Below are 13,700 nucleotides of genomic sequence, written 5' to 3'. Positions count from 1 at the left end.
TGTTTCACCGGTTGAATTCTTAGCCGTGGTGCGGATGGACCATAAGACATTTGGCAGCTCATCAGCCCATAGACCTTTGGCTTCGTCAAGCTTCTTTTTCATTCCTTCGGAGATAATTTTGTTGAACGCCTCAACCTGACCATTGGCTTGGGGTCGTCCGACTGATGCAAAACAAGTGTGTATACCGTGATCTGCCAGCCACTCTTTCAGCTTAGGCGTCTCAAACTGGGGCCCATTATCGAAGACGATAGCCTGTGGAATCCCAAAGCGAGTCATGATGTTCTTCCAAATGAATGCTCTCACATCAGTAGTTTTTATGTTTTTGAGTGCTTCTGCCTCCACCCATTTGGTGAAGTAATCTACAGCAACGATGACATAACGCCTTCCTCCTGGTGCGGTCGTAAATGGGCCTAGAAGATCCATCCCTCATTTAGCAAATGGAATTGGGCTTGTAATGGGCGTCAGAACTCGTGCCGGTTGGTGTATTAGGTGAGAAAAACGCTGGCATTTGTCACACTTCTTGACCAGTGAAATTGCGTCCTCCTTAAGAGTCGGCCAGTAATAGCCGGTTCGAAGTGCCTTTTCAGCCAAAGCCCTTCCACCAATATGCGAGCTGCACAACCCCTGATGAAGGTCTTCTAGAATTTCCTGCCCCTTCTCAGGTGTTACACATCTTAACAAAGGACGGGAGTAGGCCTTTTTATAGAGGGTGCCGTTCCACATTTCAAACCAAGAACATTTCTTTTGAAGTTTTGCCGCTTCCCTTGAGTCTTCGGGCAAGACTCCATTCATTTTGAAGTTTACTATGTCATCCATCCATGTGGACGTTCTGTCAAGAGTTTCCACCTCCATTTGCTCAACACTTTTGTGCTCTTTTACCTCCCAAAACACGTGCCGAGGGGTATCACAAGACGCGGAACTTGCCAACTTTGACAGGGCATCAGCTTGGTTATTTTCCGAGCGAGGGACTTGCCTTACTTCAAAACTTTTCAGTGGCTCTACTTCCTGATGGACGGCCTGCATGTATTTGACCATAGTCGGATCCCTAGCTTCGTAGGTCCCATTAACTTGGCTCACAATCAGTTGGGAGTCAGATAGTGCTATAATCTCCTCGGCGCCTGCCGCCTTACACATTTTAATGCCACAAAGCAGGGCTTCATATTCGGCTTCATTATTTGACGCCTGGAAGTTAAATCGCATAGCATACTCAAAAGTATCTCCTTCTGGGGAGTGAAATATTATCCCTGCTCCACATCCATTCTGTGTGGATGAGCCGTCTACATACACTGTCCACACCGTGTTTGTATTCTTGGCAAAGTCTGGCCTCGTCATTTCAACAATAAAGTCGGCACATGCCTGCCCCTTGACAGCTTTCCTCGGCTCATAGGTGATATCAAAGGCGTTCAGCTCTATTGCCCAATTCAGCATTCGTCCTGACGCCTCCAGCTTTGTGAAGGGCAGTTTGAGCGGTTGATCTGTGTAGACCACTATTTTGTGAGCTAAGAAATAAGGACGGAGCTTTTTGCTGGCCATGAACAGAGCTAAGCCAAACTTTTCCACTGTAGGGTATCTAACTTCAGCATTTTGAAGAACATGACTGACAAAGTATACCGGCATCTGTATTCCCTCCCTCTCTGTCAGTAGAACGGCACTCAACGAGTGCTCGGACACGGCGAGATACATGTACAAAGTCTCTCCTAGCAAGGGACTAACAAGACGAGGCAAGGTATGTAAGTGCTCCTTTAATCTGACCAATGCCGCCTTGGCCTCGTCCGACCATTCAAACTTGGCCTTCTTTCTGACAGACCTAAAAAGTAGTGGCACTTGTCTCCAGCCCTGGAAAGGAATCTGCCCAGGGCGGCCAAGCAACCTGTGAGCCGCTGGACCTCCTTCACTGTCTTTGGTGAGCTCATATCAATTACTGCCTGGATTTTGTCTGGGTTGGCTTCAATTCCTCTTTCATAAATCAAGAAACCTAAGAATTTGCCTGCCGTCACCCCGAACACACACGTCTTAGGATTCAACCTCATGTTGTAAGCTCGAATAGTCTCAAATGTCTCTCTGAGATCAGTTATGTGCGCCGCCCTCAGCTTACTTTTTACGATCATATCATCAATGTAAGCTTCAATATTTCTGCCGAGCTGCTTAATGAACACAGTGTTAATAAGACGCTGAAAGGTGGCCGGTGCATTCTTTAACCCAAACGGCATCACCTTGTAGCAGTAAAGGCCTTGTTCAGTAACAAATGACGTTTTTTCCTGGTCGTCAGGCCACAACGGAATCTGATGAAACCCTGAGTAGGCATCCATAAAGCTCATCATAGCGTGCCCTGCTGTAGAGTCGACGAGCCGGTCAATCTTGGGCAATGGGAAACTGTCCTTTGGACATGCCTTATTGAGGTTGGTGTAGTCAACACACATTCTCCAGGTACCATTAGGTTTTTTGACGAGGACCACGTTAGCAACCCAATCGGGGTACTGACTAGGCCTGACGAACCCAGCCTCCATCAACTTTTGTATTTCCGCGGCTGCCGCCTGATTTCTATCTTCCCCATGGTTCCTTTTCTTCTGACGAACCGGTTTGAAGTTTAGGTCCACATTCAGCTTATGGACGGCCACAGCAGGGTCAATACCCGGCATTTCGTCCACCGTGAAAGCAAAGATATCTTCAAATTCTCTCAAAAGGTGGACCAACTCTGCCGCCAGCGGGTCGTCAGGAGAAATCCCGATGGGCACTACACTGTCAGGTTTATCTGTGTTTAATACCACATTGAAATGGGCCCCAACAGGCTCTGGGCGTCTCTCTTCCATGTGCCCTGCTGAGATAGTTAATGTTTCTTTGACGACCTTGGGTTGCGTGTCGCCACATTTTCGTTTGTTGCTCGATGTCCCTTTCTCTTCACCCGTCCCCCATGCTTCTGGACTCAAGGTGGTTAGGTAGCAATCTCTAGCTTGTTGCTGGTCACCATGTATAGTGCTGACACTCCCATCGTCACAAATGAACTTAAGAAGCATCAGATGAGTCACAATGACAGCCTTTGCCCTATTCAACGTGGGACGCCCCAAGATGATGTTATATGCCGTCAGATCTTTCACTATGAGAAAACGGACATCCATTTGCCGAGATTCCTTTTTATTTCCCATCCTCAGAGGAAGGGTAATTATGCCGACTGGGTGGATGACACTACCTCCGAAGCCTATAATGGGATAGTGGATTTTCTCAATCCTTGAGGAATCATGTTGCAGCCGATTCAAGCACTCTAGACTAATTATGTCCGACGAACTTGCTGTATCAACCAAAATACGCCTAACCCTCAGGTTAGCAACTTTTAACTCAATTACCACAGGATCGTCATGCGGGGTGGAGATTTTCCCACGGTCGGCCTCACCGATTTCAACTTTTGGAAACGGGTCAACTGTGGCCTTGCCGGACAGCATCACTTGCCCCAATCGCTTGGCATAATCCTTCTGGCCCCTCATGGTCGGCCCGCCGGCGGCCAATCCTCCTGAGATGACTGCCACGCACTCTGGGTCGGTACGATTCCCATCTTCCTCCGAGGGAGGGGATTTGTTTTTCTTGTAGAAGGGTTTGCCAGAACCTCCCGTGTTCCTGCTGATATAACTTTTTAAGAATCCCTTGGTGGCTAGGCCATCCAATGCCCTTTTCAAGCTCTTACATTCATTGGTGTCATGCCCAATGTCACTGTGAAAGTGACAGTACAGTTTGGGGTCCCTACTTTCTGGTGGCGACTTCATGGGAAATGGACGATCAATGTCATATTTGGACCCGACGTCCATCAGAATTGTGTACATGTCTGTGTTATACTCGAATCGCTCCCGATCATAAGTTCTGGGCCGTTTCTGACCTGCCGCTCCGGGGGCCCTGTCTGACTCTTTTGCAATAGCCCACGTCCCGTTAGGCCGGTTCTTCTTTTTGAATTTCTCCTTTTTTGCCGCTAGCTCGGCGGTATCACTTCCTCTGGGATCTTTCGGGACGCTGCAAATCTCTGTTGCATGAATGAAGGCCTCGGCCTCATCCAGCACTTCTGCCATTGTTCGGACGCTTTTCTTTACCAGATCAAACTTGAAAGAGCCCTTTTTAAGCCCTCGAATGAAGTTATCGAATGCAACACCATCTGGCAAATCCGGAATTTGCCCTGCCTCTAGATTGAATCTCTTCACATAACTCCTCAGGGACTCGTCCTTCCCTTGCTGAATCCTACTCAGATGCATGCTCGTCTTCTTCTCTTCCTTGTGAGCCATGAACCGAGTAGAGAACAATAGCTCGAGCTCCGAAAAAGAGCGAATAGTTCCGGCTGGAAGTCTCTCGAACCACTTAGAGGCTACTCCTTTGAGTGTGCCCGGAAAATACTTACACCAGGTTGAGTCAGTTGTTCCTTGGACATACATGTGATGCCGGTAAACCAAGAGGTGCATGTCCGGATCTGTGGTACCATCGTAAGCATCAATGTTGGGCGGCTTGACTTTGGGTTCCCTCGGGGCTCTCATGATGGAGTCTGCAAAAGGGGTGGTGTGCCCTAGGGCCATGTTGGACACCCCCTCCTGAATGTGATACACAGGATCTTGACGCTTTGAGTAGGGTAGCCGCTGGGAAGACTCGCGTCCGCGAGTTTGACGGGTTGGACGGGTGACCCCTGGACGCGCCTGGCTCAGATGCGTATAAGTTGGATGAGGGAGAGGTTTATCCGGCATGACGGAGGTTGACCCCGTGTCAGAAAGTTCAGACTCAGAGTGAGGCAATTGCTCTGCGCGTGGCTGCTCACGTCCTCGGGACGTTTCTCCGATCAGCCGCCGTGGCATTCGGCGTGGTAGGTAAGACATTGCCTGATTGGGCTGACTTGCTGGCGGCTGTCTCCTCAGGTCCTCGCCTGTCAGCCTGGTCCAGACATTTGGGGGGCGCAAAGAAAGTGTTGGCCTATTGCTTGCCGGCCTCTCATGATTTGCAGCCACAGCAGTGGTGTAGATCAGCATACTCTTCTGTACCTCAGCATTAACTGTCTTTCCCACATCAGCTTGGAACTCAGCCATAATAGCCCGAAGAGCACCCACAGAGACAGGCATATCAGGGTTCTCCTCTATTACCGTATCCACCCGAGGATCCAGGTGTCCTCCAGGAGGGGTGCGATTGGCCTGGTCGTCCTCCTCGCTGAGCACCTCTACCTCGGCAGTGTGACGAGGGGTGTGCCCGGCCGCAAATATACGCGCGGCATCTTCGGTGATTCTTGTGGCCGGCGTATGATGTTCAGTCGGCATTTCTCTTTCGAGGGGTGGCCGCTCTACTCGCGTAGGCCGCCCAGCATCGTTGTCCTGTCGTTGATCTTCCATGTTACCGTACCTCCCCACAGACGGCGCCAAATGTTGTGGGGTTTTTCCGGTGAGATACCTTGGAGGTTTTCCGGTAACTTTTAAGGATTTAACAAGATTGTATTTTTATATAGAGAGAAAGTAGAGAGAAGGCAGAGCAGCAATTGCTCTTGAATGTATTGATTGTGACCCCTTTTTCTAGGGAAGTGGGAATATTTATAGTACTAGGTTTTTGTGGGAATGACCTAATATTCCCCTTACATGATTGGCTGGGGAATGGGAGGAGGACACGTGTCCTTTCTCCTTACAATTCTCTGGTCCCTTTTGGCAATAGTGGGCTATTTGGGCCAATTGTGCTTAGTCATTCACTTGGGATACATACTAATTAAGCCCCTTTCCAGGTATAGGTTTTATACATACATTTATACACTCTTAAATACATACATTGTAGATACTCATGCCCCGGAGTAGACTTCGTATGATTTCTTCTTAGGGGGCGCAATACGTGCCATGTGTCACATCCTCATTGGTACACGAAGGCACGGTAATTTTGCCCACAACAAAGGGTATGATGGAATCTATGTTTTATGAATCTGTTTTTTTTGGTAACATTTGCATTGTTTTGAATTTTTGATTTCCTTTGATTTTAGGTTGCATGGATTGGTTCTGACACTGGTTGGCTTTTTAGGTTTTGGGGACGTGAATGGGATAGTGTGGTTTATTTTGTGGGTTTCGGGAATGGCATTATTTCAAAACCGAGTGGGTTTTGTTTGTTGGGCCTATAGTGGGCCGCTTCTTTATTATATTTTTTTTTTATTTTGCAAGTACATTTGGTGTTTATTTAGTGTTAGAATAAAATTTTTAGGAGAAATATTACGCCTTTATTGATTCGGAAAGTAAGGAAAACACACTGAAATAAAACTGACCCATATTCTAAAGGGCCTTAGGACCATCTAAAGTCTCTATTATTTTTTTCTATCAATCTAAAGAACTACTAGGCGCTTTTTACTAATGGTGCTCTATGTGGCTCAAGCCTGGGGTTTAGTCTCATAAAACTTCGGTCCTTCACCGGTACTCATCTTGAATTCCATTCCTTTTGTGTTGACCCACTGATATGTCTTCACCCATCCATTCTCGACCTCTTCTAGTGTTGATGCAGGAGAGATTAACCGGGTTGGATCGAAACCTTCATCTTGTAAAGCTAGGGTAGTCATCACAGTCTCGTCCTCCATAGGCCTCGATTCGTTAAACAATGTCCACAGAGCCTGGTTGTCCAATATTTCGGCTGTTTTAGTCTTGGTGAGGTGGGGTGCCTCATCCAAGGTGTGGCAGTCATGGAAAATTTCAAATCCGGGTTTTAGCAAGCCATCCTGAACGAAGGGTTCAGGGAAATCACAGCATGGGTGTTCTTCTCCTTCCCGAATGAACATCCCGTTAAGGGTCCTTTGATATGGGGGAAGGAGGGTGGTTTGTTTGGTTTTGTTAAGGCGTAGCCTGGATAGGCGGTCAGCAATATCTTCCTCCGTTGGTTCATAACCTAAGCCAAATGGAGTAGATTTGTCGGGAAAAGGATGGAATGTGCATTCCTTCTTCCTTATGCCCAATGGGGTTCCTGGAAAATAGCCTTGAGCTAACAGCATTCTAGGGATGACTCGGGATGCATGCGGGTCTAGGAATGCTGGATCATAATCTTTGATGAACTGGATTGTTTCTTCCATTTGAAACCCATAAAGGTCGTCTGCAGTTTCGGCCGTTCCAACCATAGTACAACTGACGTCGAGAGGAGGGGCGCGGATTTCTAGTATTACCCCGTTATGGTTAAGTTTAACCATTTGGTGCAAGGTAGAAGCCACACCTCCTAAGTCATGGAGCCAAGGTCGCCCCAAGAGGAGGTTGAAAGTGGGCTTGATGTCGATAATTTGAAACTCCGTGGTGCGTGCCACAGGCCCGGTTTGTATGGTAAGGTTGATTTTTCCCAATACAGGCCTTCGGGAGTTATAATAAGCTCGTACCCCTTGCGTGGAGGTTTGGAAATCATCGTTTCCTAGCCCCAAGCAATGGGCGGTTCGCAATGGGCAGACATTAACCGCCGAACCATTATCTACGAGCGCTAGGGGGATATTTTGTCCTTTGCATCCAACCACTAGGTAAAGGGCTTTATTGTGAGCACCCCCCTCTTTGGGTAAGTCTTTATCAGTGAAAACTATGGCCTTTTCTCCGGCATCTCTCGTGACATGGCTAACCAATGAGTCAGGTGTGATATCTGTAGGTACTGAGATGAGGTCAAGTGAGCGAATAAGCTTTTCGCGATGTTCCTTTGAAGTACACATAAGATCCCAGATGGTAATCTCAGCCTTGGTTCTTTTTAGTTGTTTCAGGAGAGGATTTTCAATGACTTTCGCGACGGTGGCGTGCCGCCCGTTCTCAGGAGTTTGTCTGACCGGGATGTCGTCCATAGGAGGTGGGTGAATATCCGGTTGGTATATCCTTCCGGATCGGGTGAGGTTGTCGACCTCGGGCTCCTGAGGGGTGGTGTCAATGAGAGCATACCCGGGCCAAGTTTCAGTGAAGAGGTCCTGGCCCGAGACTTGAGATAGGTAAATATCTTCAGCATCATCGTTCCACACACCGCACACTTCCCCCTCGATTCGATCCATAGGTACCACAGCGAGTGGTGCACCTTGAGGTGTAATATACACCGTGGGGTCGAAATTCTCTGGTTGGTCGAGAGAGATGTGACAAGAGCCGAGTGGGCTCTTGTTGTTGTTGGGTTTGCCAATGTTAGGGAGAGGTATTACTTCATCCTCTATCATGTCCTGGATCGTATGTTTTAGATTCCAGCAGTTTTCAGTGTCATGCCCATTTCCTTGATGGAATTTGCAGTAAGTACCTTCGACCCAATATTTGTTTTTGACAGGAGGGTCACGGGTGGGGCCTATAGGTCTCAACTTTCCTTTATTGGTTAGTCTTTCAAATGCTTGTACCAAAGTTGACCCGAGTGGGGCAAACTTTCGGTCTCGGACCCATCTTACAGGGTATCTTCGGGCGGGAGCCTCTTCTACAACATGGACTTCTTGGGCTTGGGATGTGTTACCCCGATTATAGGTGTTGGTCTTATATGTAGGTTTGCTATATATGGTTTTGGCGAGGTCGTCCTCGATTTTTATTCCTACATCATAAACTCTTTTGAAAGTGTCGAGTCTCAGGTACCTAAGGTGTTGTCTGTAAGCCGGGTCCAGATTGTCAATGAATTTTTGGACCAATTCTGTTTCGGGAGGCCTATTGATTAGTTGGGCCGCCTGGTCCCTCCATCTAGCAAAGTAGGTTGTGAAACCCTCGTTTTTCTTTTGGAAGAGAACTTCCAGCTCGCCATGGTGGCTTGGAAATCCATGTTCGACGAGTATTGCTTGATGAAGACATTGACAAAGTCTTCCCAAGTGGGGAAGAGTTTAGGGTCCTGGTGATAGTACCATTTGAGCGGCACAGGTTCCAAGGACAAAGGAAAGGCAGGTAGGTACATGGACTTGTCCACGCCTTTCAAGTTCATGGTATTCACAAAGCTCAGTAGATGATCACGGGGGTTGTCCGTGGCCTTGAACTTTGGTAAGTCAGATGAACTGAACTTTTCTGGTAATTTGCCGGAAAAAGGTTCAGGCTCGAGGGAGAAGTATTTCCTCCCCATGGTTTGCTGTAGGACCATTTTTTCAATCCTCTTCTCGTTTTCGAGGTCATTTTTGGCTTGCGCAGCCGCTAAGGCTTCGTTTTCCATTTTCAGTTGGCCCATGAGTTGGGTCATTTGGACCATCTGGTCTCGCAAATCTTCGATGGACATGTTTGGAGGTGCGAATCGAGGTTGGGGAAGCGGAGATCCTTGAAATGAGGGACGACGGACGGAGCTTGGAGTTACTAAACCTGGTGTTGGTGATGTATCTTCGAGACGCACTAGCCGTTGATTCCCTGATCGGCACCAAGTGGCAGGACCAGTCCTAGGCATAAGATAAGCTAAAGTTTAGGTTCCCAAAGTTTCAAGCATTACTTAGTCTAGACTTCGACTCTCTAAATTGGTTTTTTTTTCGCTCTTTCTTCTGTCGGTACACTTTTTGGTTTATTTTTGATTTTGGTCATTCTTTGGATTTTCGAAACACCTGCCCGTGTGACATTCATAGTTGTTAGCATGTTCGGTTTTGGTGTCGAGCATTGCCGTCGTAGGAGGCCTAACAACGACACAAAGAGTTACTAATTTTTCGCGAGTCGCCTTTTGAAATCGAGTGCTTTTCTTACGCCCTCGTAGCAATTCTTTTGATGAACATTTTTTGTGCTACGTACTTTCTTTTTGCTTGGGCACCGAGGCTGCTGCGCCTGACCAGAAAGCCAAGCAGCAACTTCAGCGCCCAGCAGTGAGCGTGAGAAATTTTGGCGCCCAGCCAGGGGCGTTGAAAATGCGTCCCTGGCTGGTTCTCGTTTTCTGTTTTCTGTTTATGCGACTTCGATTTGCGTGCTTGCCTAATAACGTCCTTTACGCGTAACATCGTTTGTGGGATTCGTTACAGGCCATCCCGAGCGTCGCTTATTTTGTGGCGATCATTCGGGTTTGCGGAACACGTGTTTCGGTATAACTCTTTGGCAAATTAGTCTATGAATGTTTGGGCAATTTTTAAGGTCATTGGTTTTCTAGGATAGTTTGTCACACACAATCACATATTTTGCTACACATAACTACATTACAAACATGGATTTGAAAATTAAATATGCCACGTAGTTTATGATAGGCTTCTATGGGTAGTATTTGCGCCTGGCTTGGTACCGCTTCTATCGTAGATCCAACACATGCCCCGGTCGAGGTAGTGTCTTCAACAGACGAATTTCGCTCAAGAGGCCAACCCGCAAGTGCAAGCCAAGGGGGCATGCAGGCAAGAGGGACCTAATGGGCGAGCGATTGGGTTCGGGATAGGTGTACTACCTGCACAAGTACCGAGTGGGAAACATGCGCGGCGTATGCACCCCCCTATTGGCGAAAAAAGGTATCCTTAGTCCCAACTCCCGAGGGAGCCGAGATTCGTTATGATGTTCTGCCCGTTCACATTAATATGCTGATTTTCAGGTCGTCCCAACTTGATGGGGAAATAAACGCGGGGTAGGATCGTTTCACCCTTCGGCTATTTTGATTACCTACAAGCACGAGTATTTCCTTCAATATCCCCAGTGGAGTCGCCACTGTGAGGGGGTCGAAAAAGCACGAGGCTAATGCGTGACCTTGTCCCTCGTGGGTGTGACGATTCTTTTTATTCAATCAAGTGTAATTGGATTTCCTGTGAGTATACACCCAATTGACTAGTAATATAGGAGTCGCCATTCAGTTTTTAACGACAATGAGAAAAACTGACAAAACCCAGTTATCGTGACATAAGGGGAGTGCAATTATGTTTGACCACGACGGCCATAGGTTCCCTTGTGATCCCTGGTGTGGGGATCTCTCAATATACATCCGCAAGGTAGAGATTGAGGGTTCGGGGGACTGTAACTACCGAGAAGAGTAATTCGCTCGTCGATAACTCCAGAGGCAGGATATCCTTACTAGCTCAGCATAAATAATTGAAGGGACATGCGTTAACTATTAAACTAATCTGAATTGATTTTAGCAATATGCAACATATAATACTAATTCGATCGTGATTATCTGATTTAAATAGCATTAAGGGACCTAGCATGATAATCCGATTTCCCAAAAATATTATATTTGTTAGGCGTGATAGAACAATCATATTAGGTTAGTTTAAAAGTTCATAAAAAGGGCGTGGAAAGCAGTTAAATCATCGAAAAGGGACACATTACGACGCACCCTTTAGAGGTGCGTCACGGTTCTCAGAAAACTAACCACTTTGACTTTGCTATTTCTCCTTTTTATTTAACGAATCTCAATTATGGGACAGGATACGTTCTGTTCGATTTATGGATCGATTGCGACAGAATGCGTGAACAGTTTCGCAGCGAGAGGCTTAGGCTAAGGGGTTTAGAGTCAATACTCAGAATATATTATGTGTTGTTGTGTGTCCTTTCACGTCGAAACTAGGGGCCTATTTATAGGGAAGAGTTCGTGGAAAGATAGGATTGCAGTGTTCTAATCCATAAAGAACTAGGAAAAGAGACGTACCCAGGTATTTTCAGCGCCCAGGCTTGGGCGCCGAAGATTTCGGCGCCCAGAGCCAGGCGTTGAAAATAGGGTCTGGGCAGTTTTGTTTAGTCAGATTCGGATTCCTAAAATTCGTAGAGTTTGAGATTAATTCGAGTCTTTTAGTGCGTATCAATTTTATGACGGAATGCGTCTGGGCCCGTTACGAACTCTAGGTTCGTTAGGATTTTAATTAATACGTGACTCATATTTCCGAATCCTATTAGTAATAGGATTCTCGCGGTTTTCTATCTCATTTAGGATTTATGTTGGAGTGCAACACCTAATTCTGACAGGTTTCTATCTTTTATGATTTGCCACTTTTAGACGCTACCTTTTACGGCAGTTCCATAAATAGCAGGTTTCGGGTGAAATGAAATGGGGAATCGAGATTCGTTTATTTTATAGGAGATGCGTTGTCAAGTGGAGTTTTTATGCTTTCATCATCGAACCTTTCCCTTGCGGGAACGGGGACAAAAGTAGGTGTCTAGAGGTTTTATAAAATAATATGATCAAATAATGATTTTAATTAGAATATTCGTGCGTGCACGAGATATAATCTAGTTTCCAAATATAAGGTAAACCTTAATCAAATTCGTGGTCTAATAACAATTTGCCATCTTAATTTGCATTTAGTTGAGTCTGACCTATTTTTTTTTTTATTATAAGCGAGTCCCATACGGTTGAAAGGTTCTTAGGTAGCTCTCGGTTCTTAAGCACAATGATAGACTAGACAGCAAGTAAAAGAGTGGTGATATAGTAAACAAACTTATACGAAGGATCAAGATGAATTACTAACCTAGGTATTTAACCTTTAAGAAGTCTCATCTCGTAATAATTATTAACTAAATTATCTCTTGAGCCCAATCAAAAAATGGGCGGTTGTATAGTGATTGTTTAGCCGTCTTTTGAATCTTTAATTTTATTGAGTGCTTGTGATTTTAGTGTTAATATATGATTTAAATAGTGGGGGTAATTTGAAGGTTGTTAAAGTATATATGATGAATTAATATTGAGTATTTTTTTTGGCAGCTATATAACCAATTTACAAAATAAAATTGCCCGTTCTTGAGAGCTAATGAATGGGCCTGACAGACTGATTGTAATACCCCGAATTTTTAAAACTCGATTAATTATGCTTAATCATTTTTATTTAGCTAAAATCGTTTTAAATCCTAATTTCGAACTTTATTTTAATTAACGAAATTTAATTTCACTTGAATTTTTAATATCGATTACACGATTTATCTTCCAAGTTTTAACAATTTAATTTACGAGCTTAAGCTATTCTTCAAATCTTAATTATTTCGTAATTTATTTCGGATTTTGAATAATTTCGAAACGTTCTTATTTTATTCGGAAACTAAATTTATTTTTCGTTAACGATATTTTTATAAAGAATTATTTAAAACTTGGTTCTAATCAAGCATTTTTATTTATTTTTATCAATTCCTAAAATAGAAACCAATTTTCAGAAATTATGCCTAACTTAGTGAAATTACGAAAATGCCCTTTTAAAGCCAAAATGCCATTTTTTCTTCTCTCTTTGCTCTCCACGTAGAAAGCAAGAATGAAGAGAATTCTTCATTCCTCTCCTTCCCTCAATTCAGTCTTGATTCATTGCTTGCTCCCCAAGGATTTCAGCTTGTCACTCACTCTACTTGTTAATATAATCAGCCATTCTTTTCCATTTTCCTCAACCAAAAATCAGTTAACAAATTAAGAAATTGCCCCTTGTTCCCTTCTTGTTCGAACCTCAGTCACCACCAACCACCACCACCCACGAACACCATAACCACCACTGCTACAACCACCGTCCAACAACCACCTCAACCACCGTCGCCCCCAGCACCACCGCACACACACCACCCATCGTTCCCCTGCTCCCTCCTCTCTTCTCGCCTCCCCTGCCTCTTTCTCTCTTTCTCTCGTTGCACCACCAACGACAACCACCACCACCTCCAGCCACCTACATCACCTCGCCAACCAACCACCGTCGAGCCACCTTGACTCCGCCCAGAACCAAGCAGAAAACGCCCCCCCGAACCTCTCCTGTCTCTCCCCTTTCCCCCGCTTCGCAGCACCATCCACGCCACGTCCCACCACCGACCACCAACACCACCATCGGCGCAACCCTTCTGCGCCGCTCATCCAACCTCCACCGCCAACCTAGCCACCTTATTCCTTCCCCATCTCTCTCCTCCCCT

This window comes from Spinacia oleracea, chromosome 4, assembly GCF_020520425.1.
Source record: "Spinacia oleracea cultivar Varoflay chromosome 4, BTI_SOV_V1, whole genome shotgun sequence".
In the NCBI taxonomy this organism is placed as follows: Eukaryota; Viridiplantae; Streptophyta; class Magnoliopsida; order Caryophyllales; family Amaranthaceae; genus Spinacia; species Spinacia oleracea.
The sequence above is the reverse complement of the archived record's forward strand: the minus strand, read 5'-3'. Positions refer to the sequence as shown.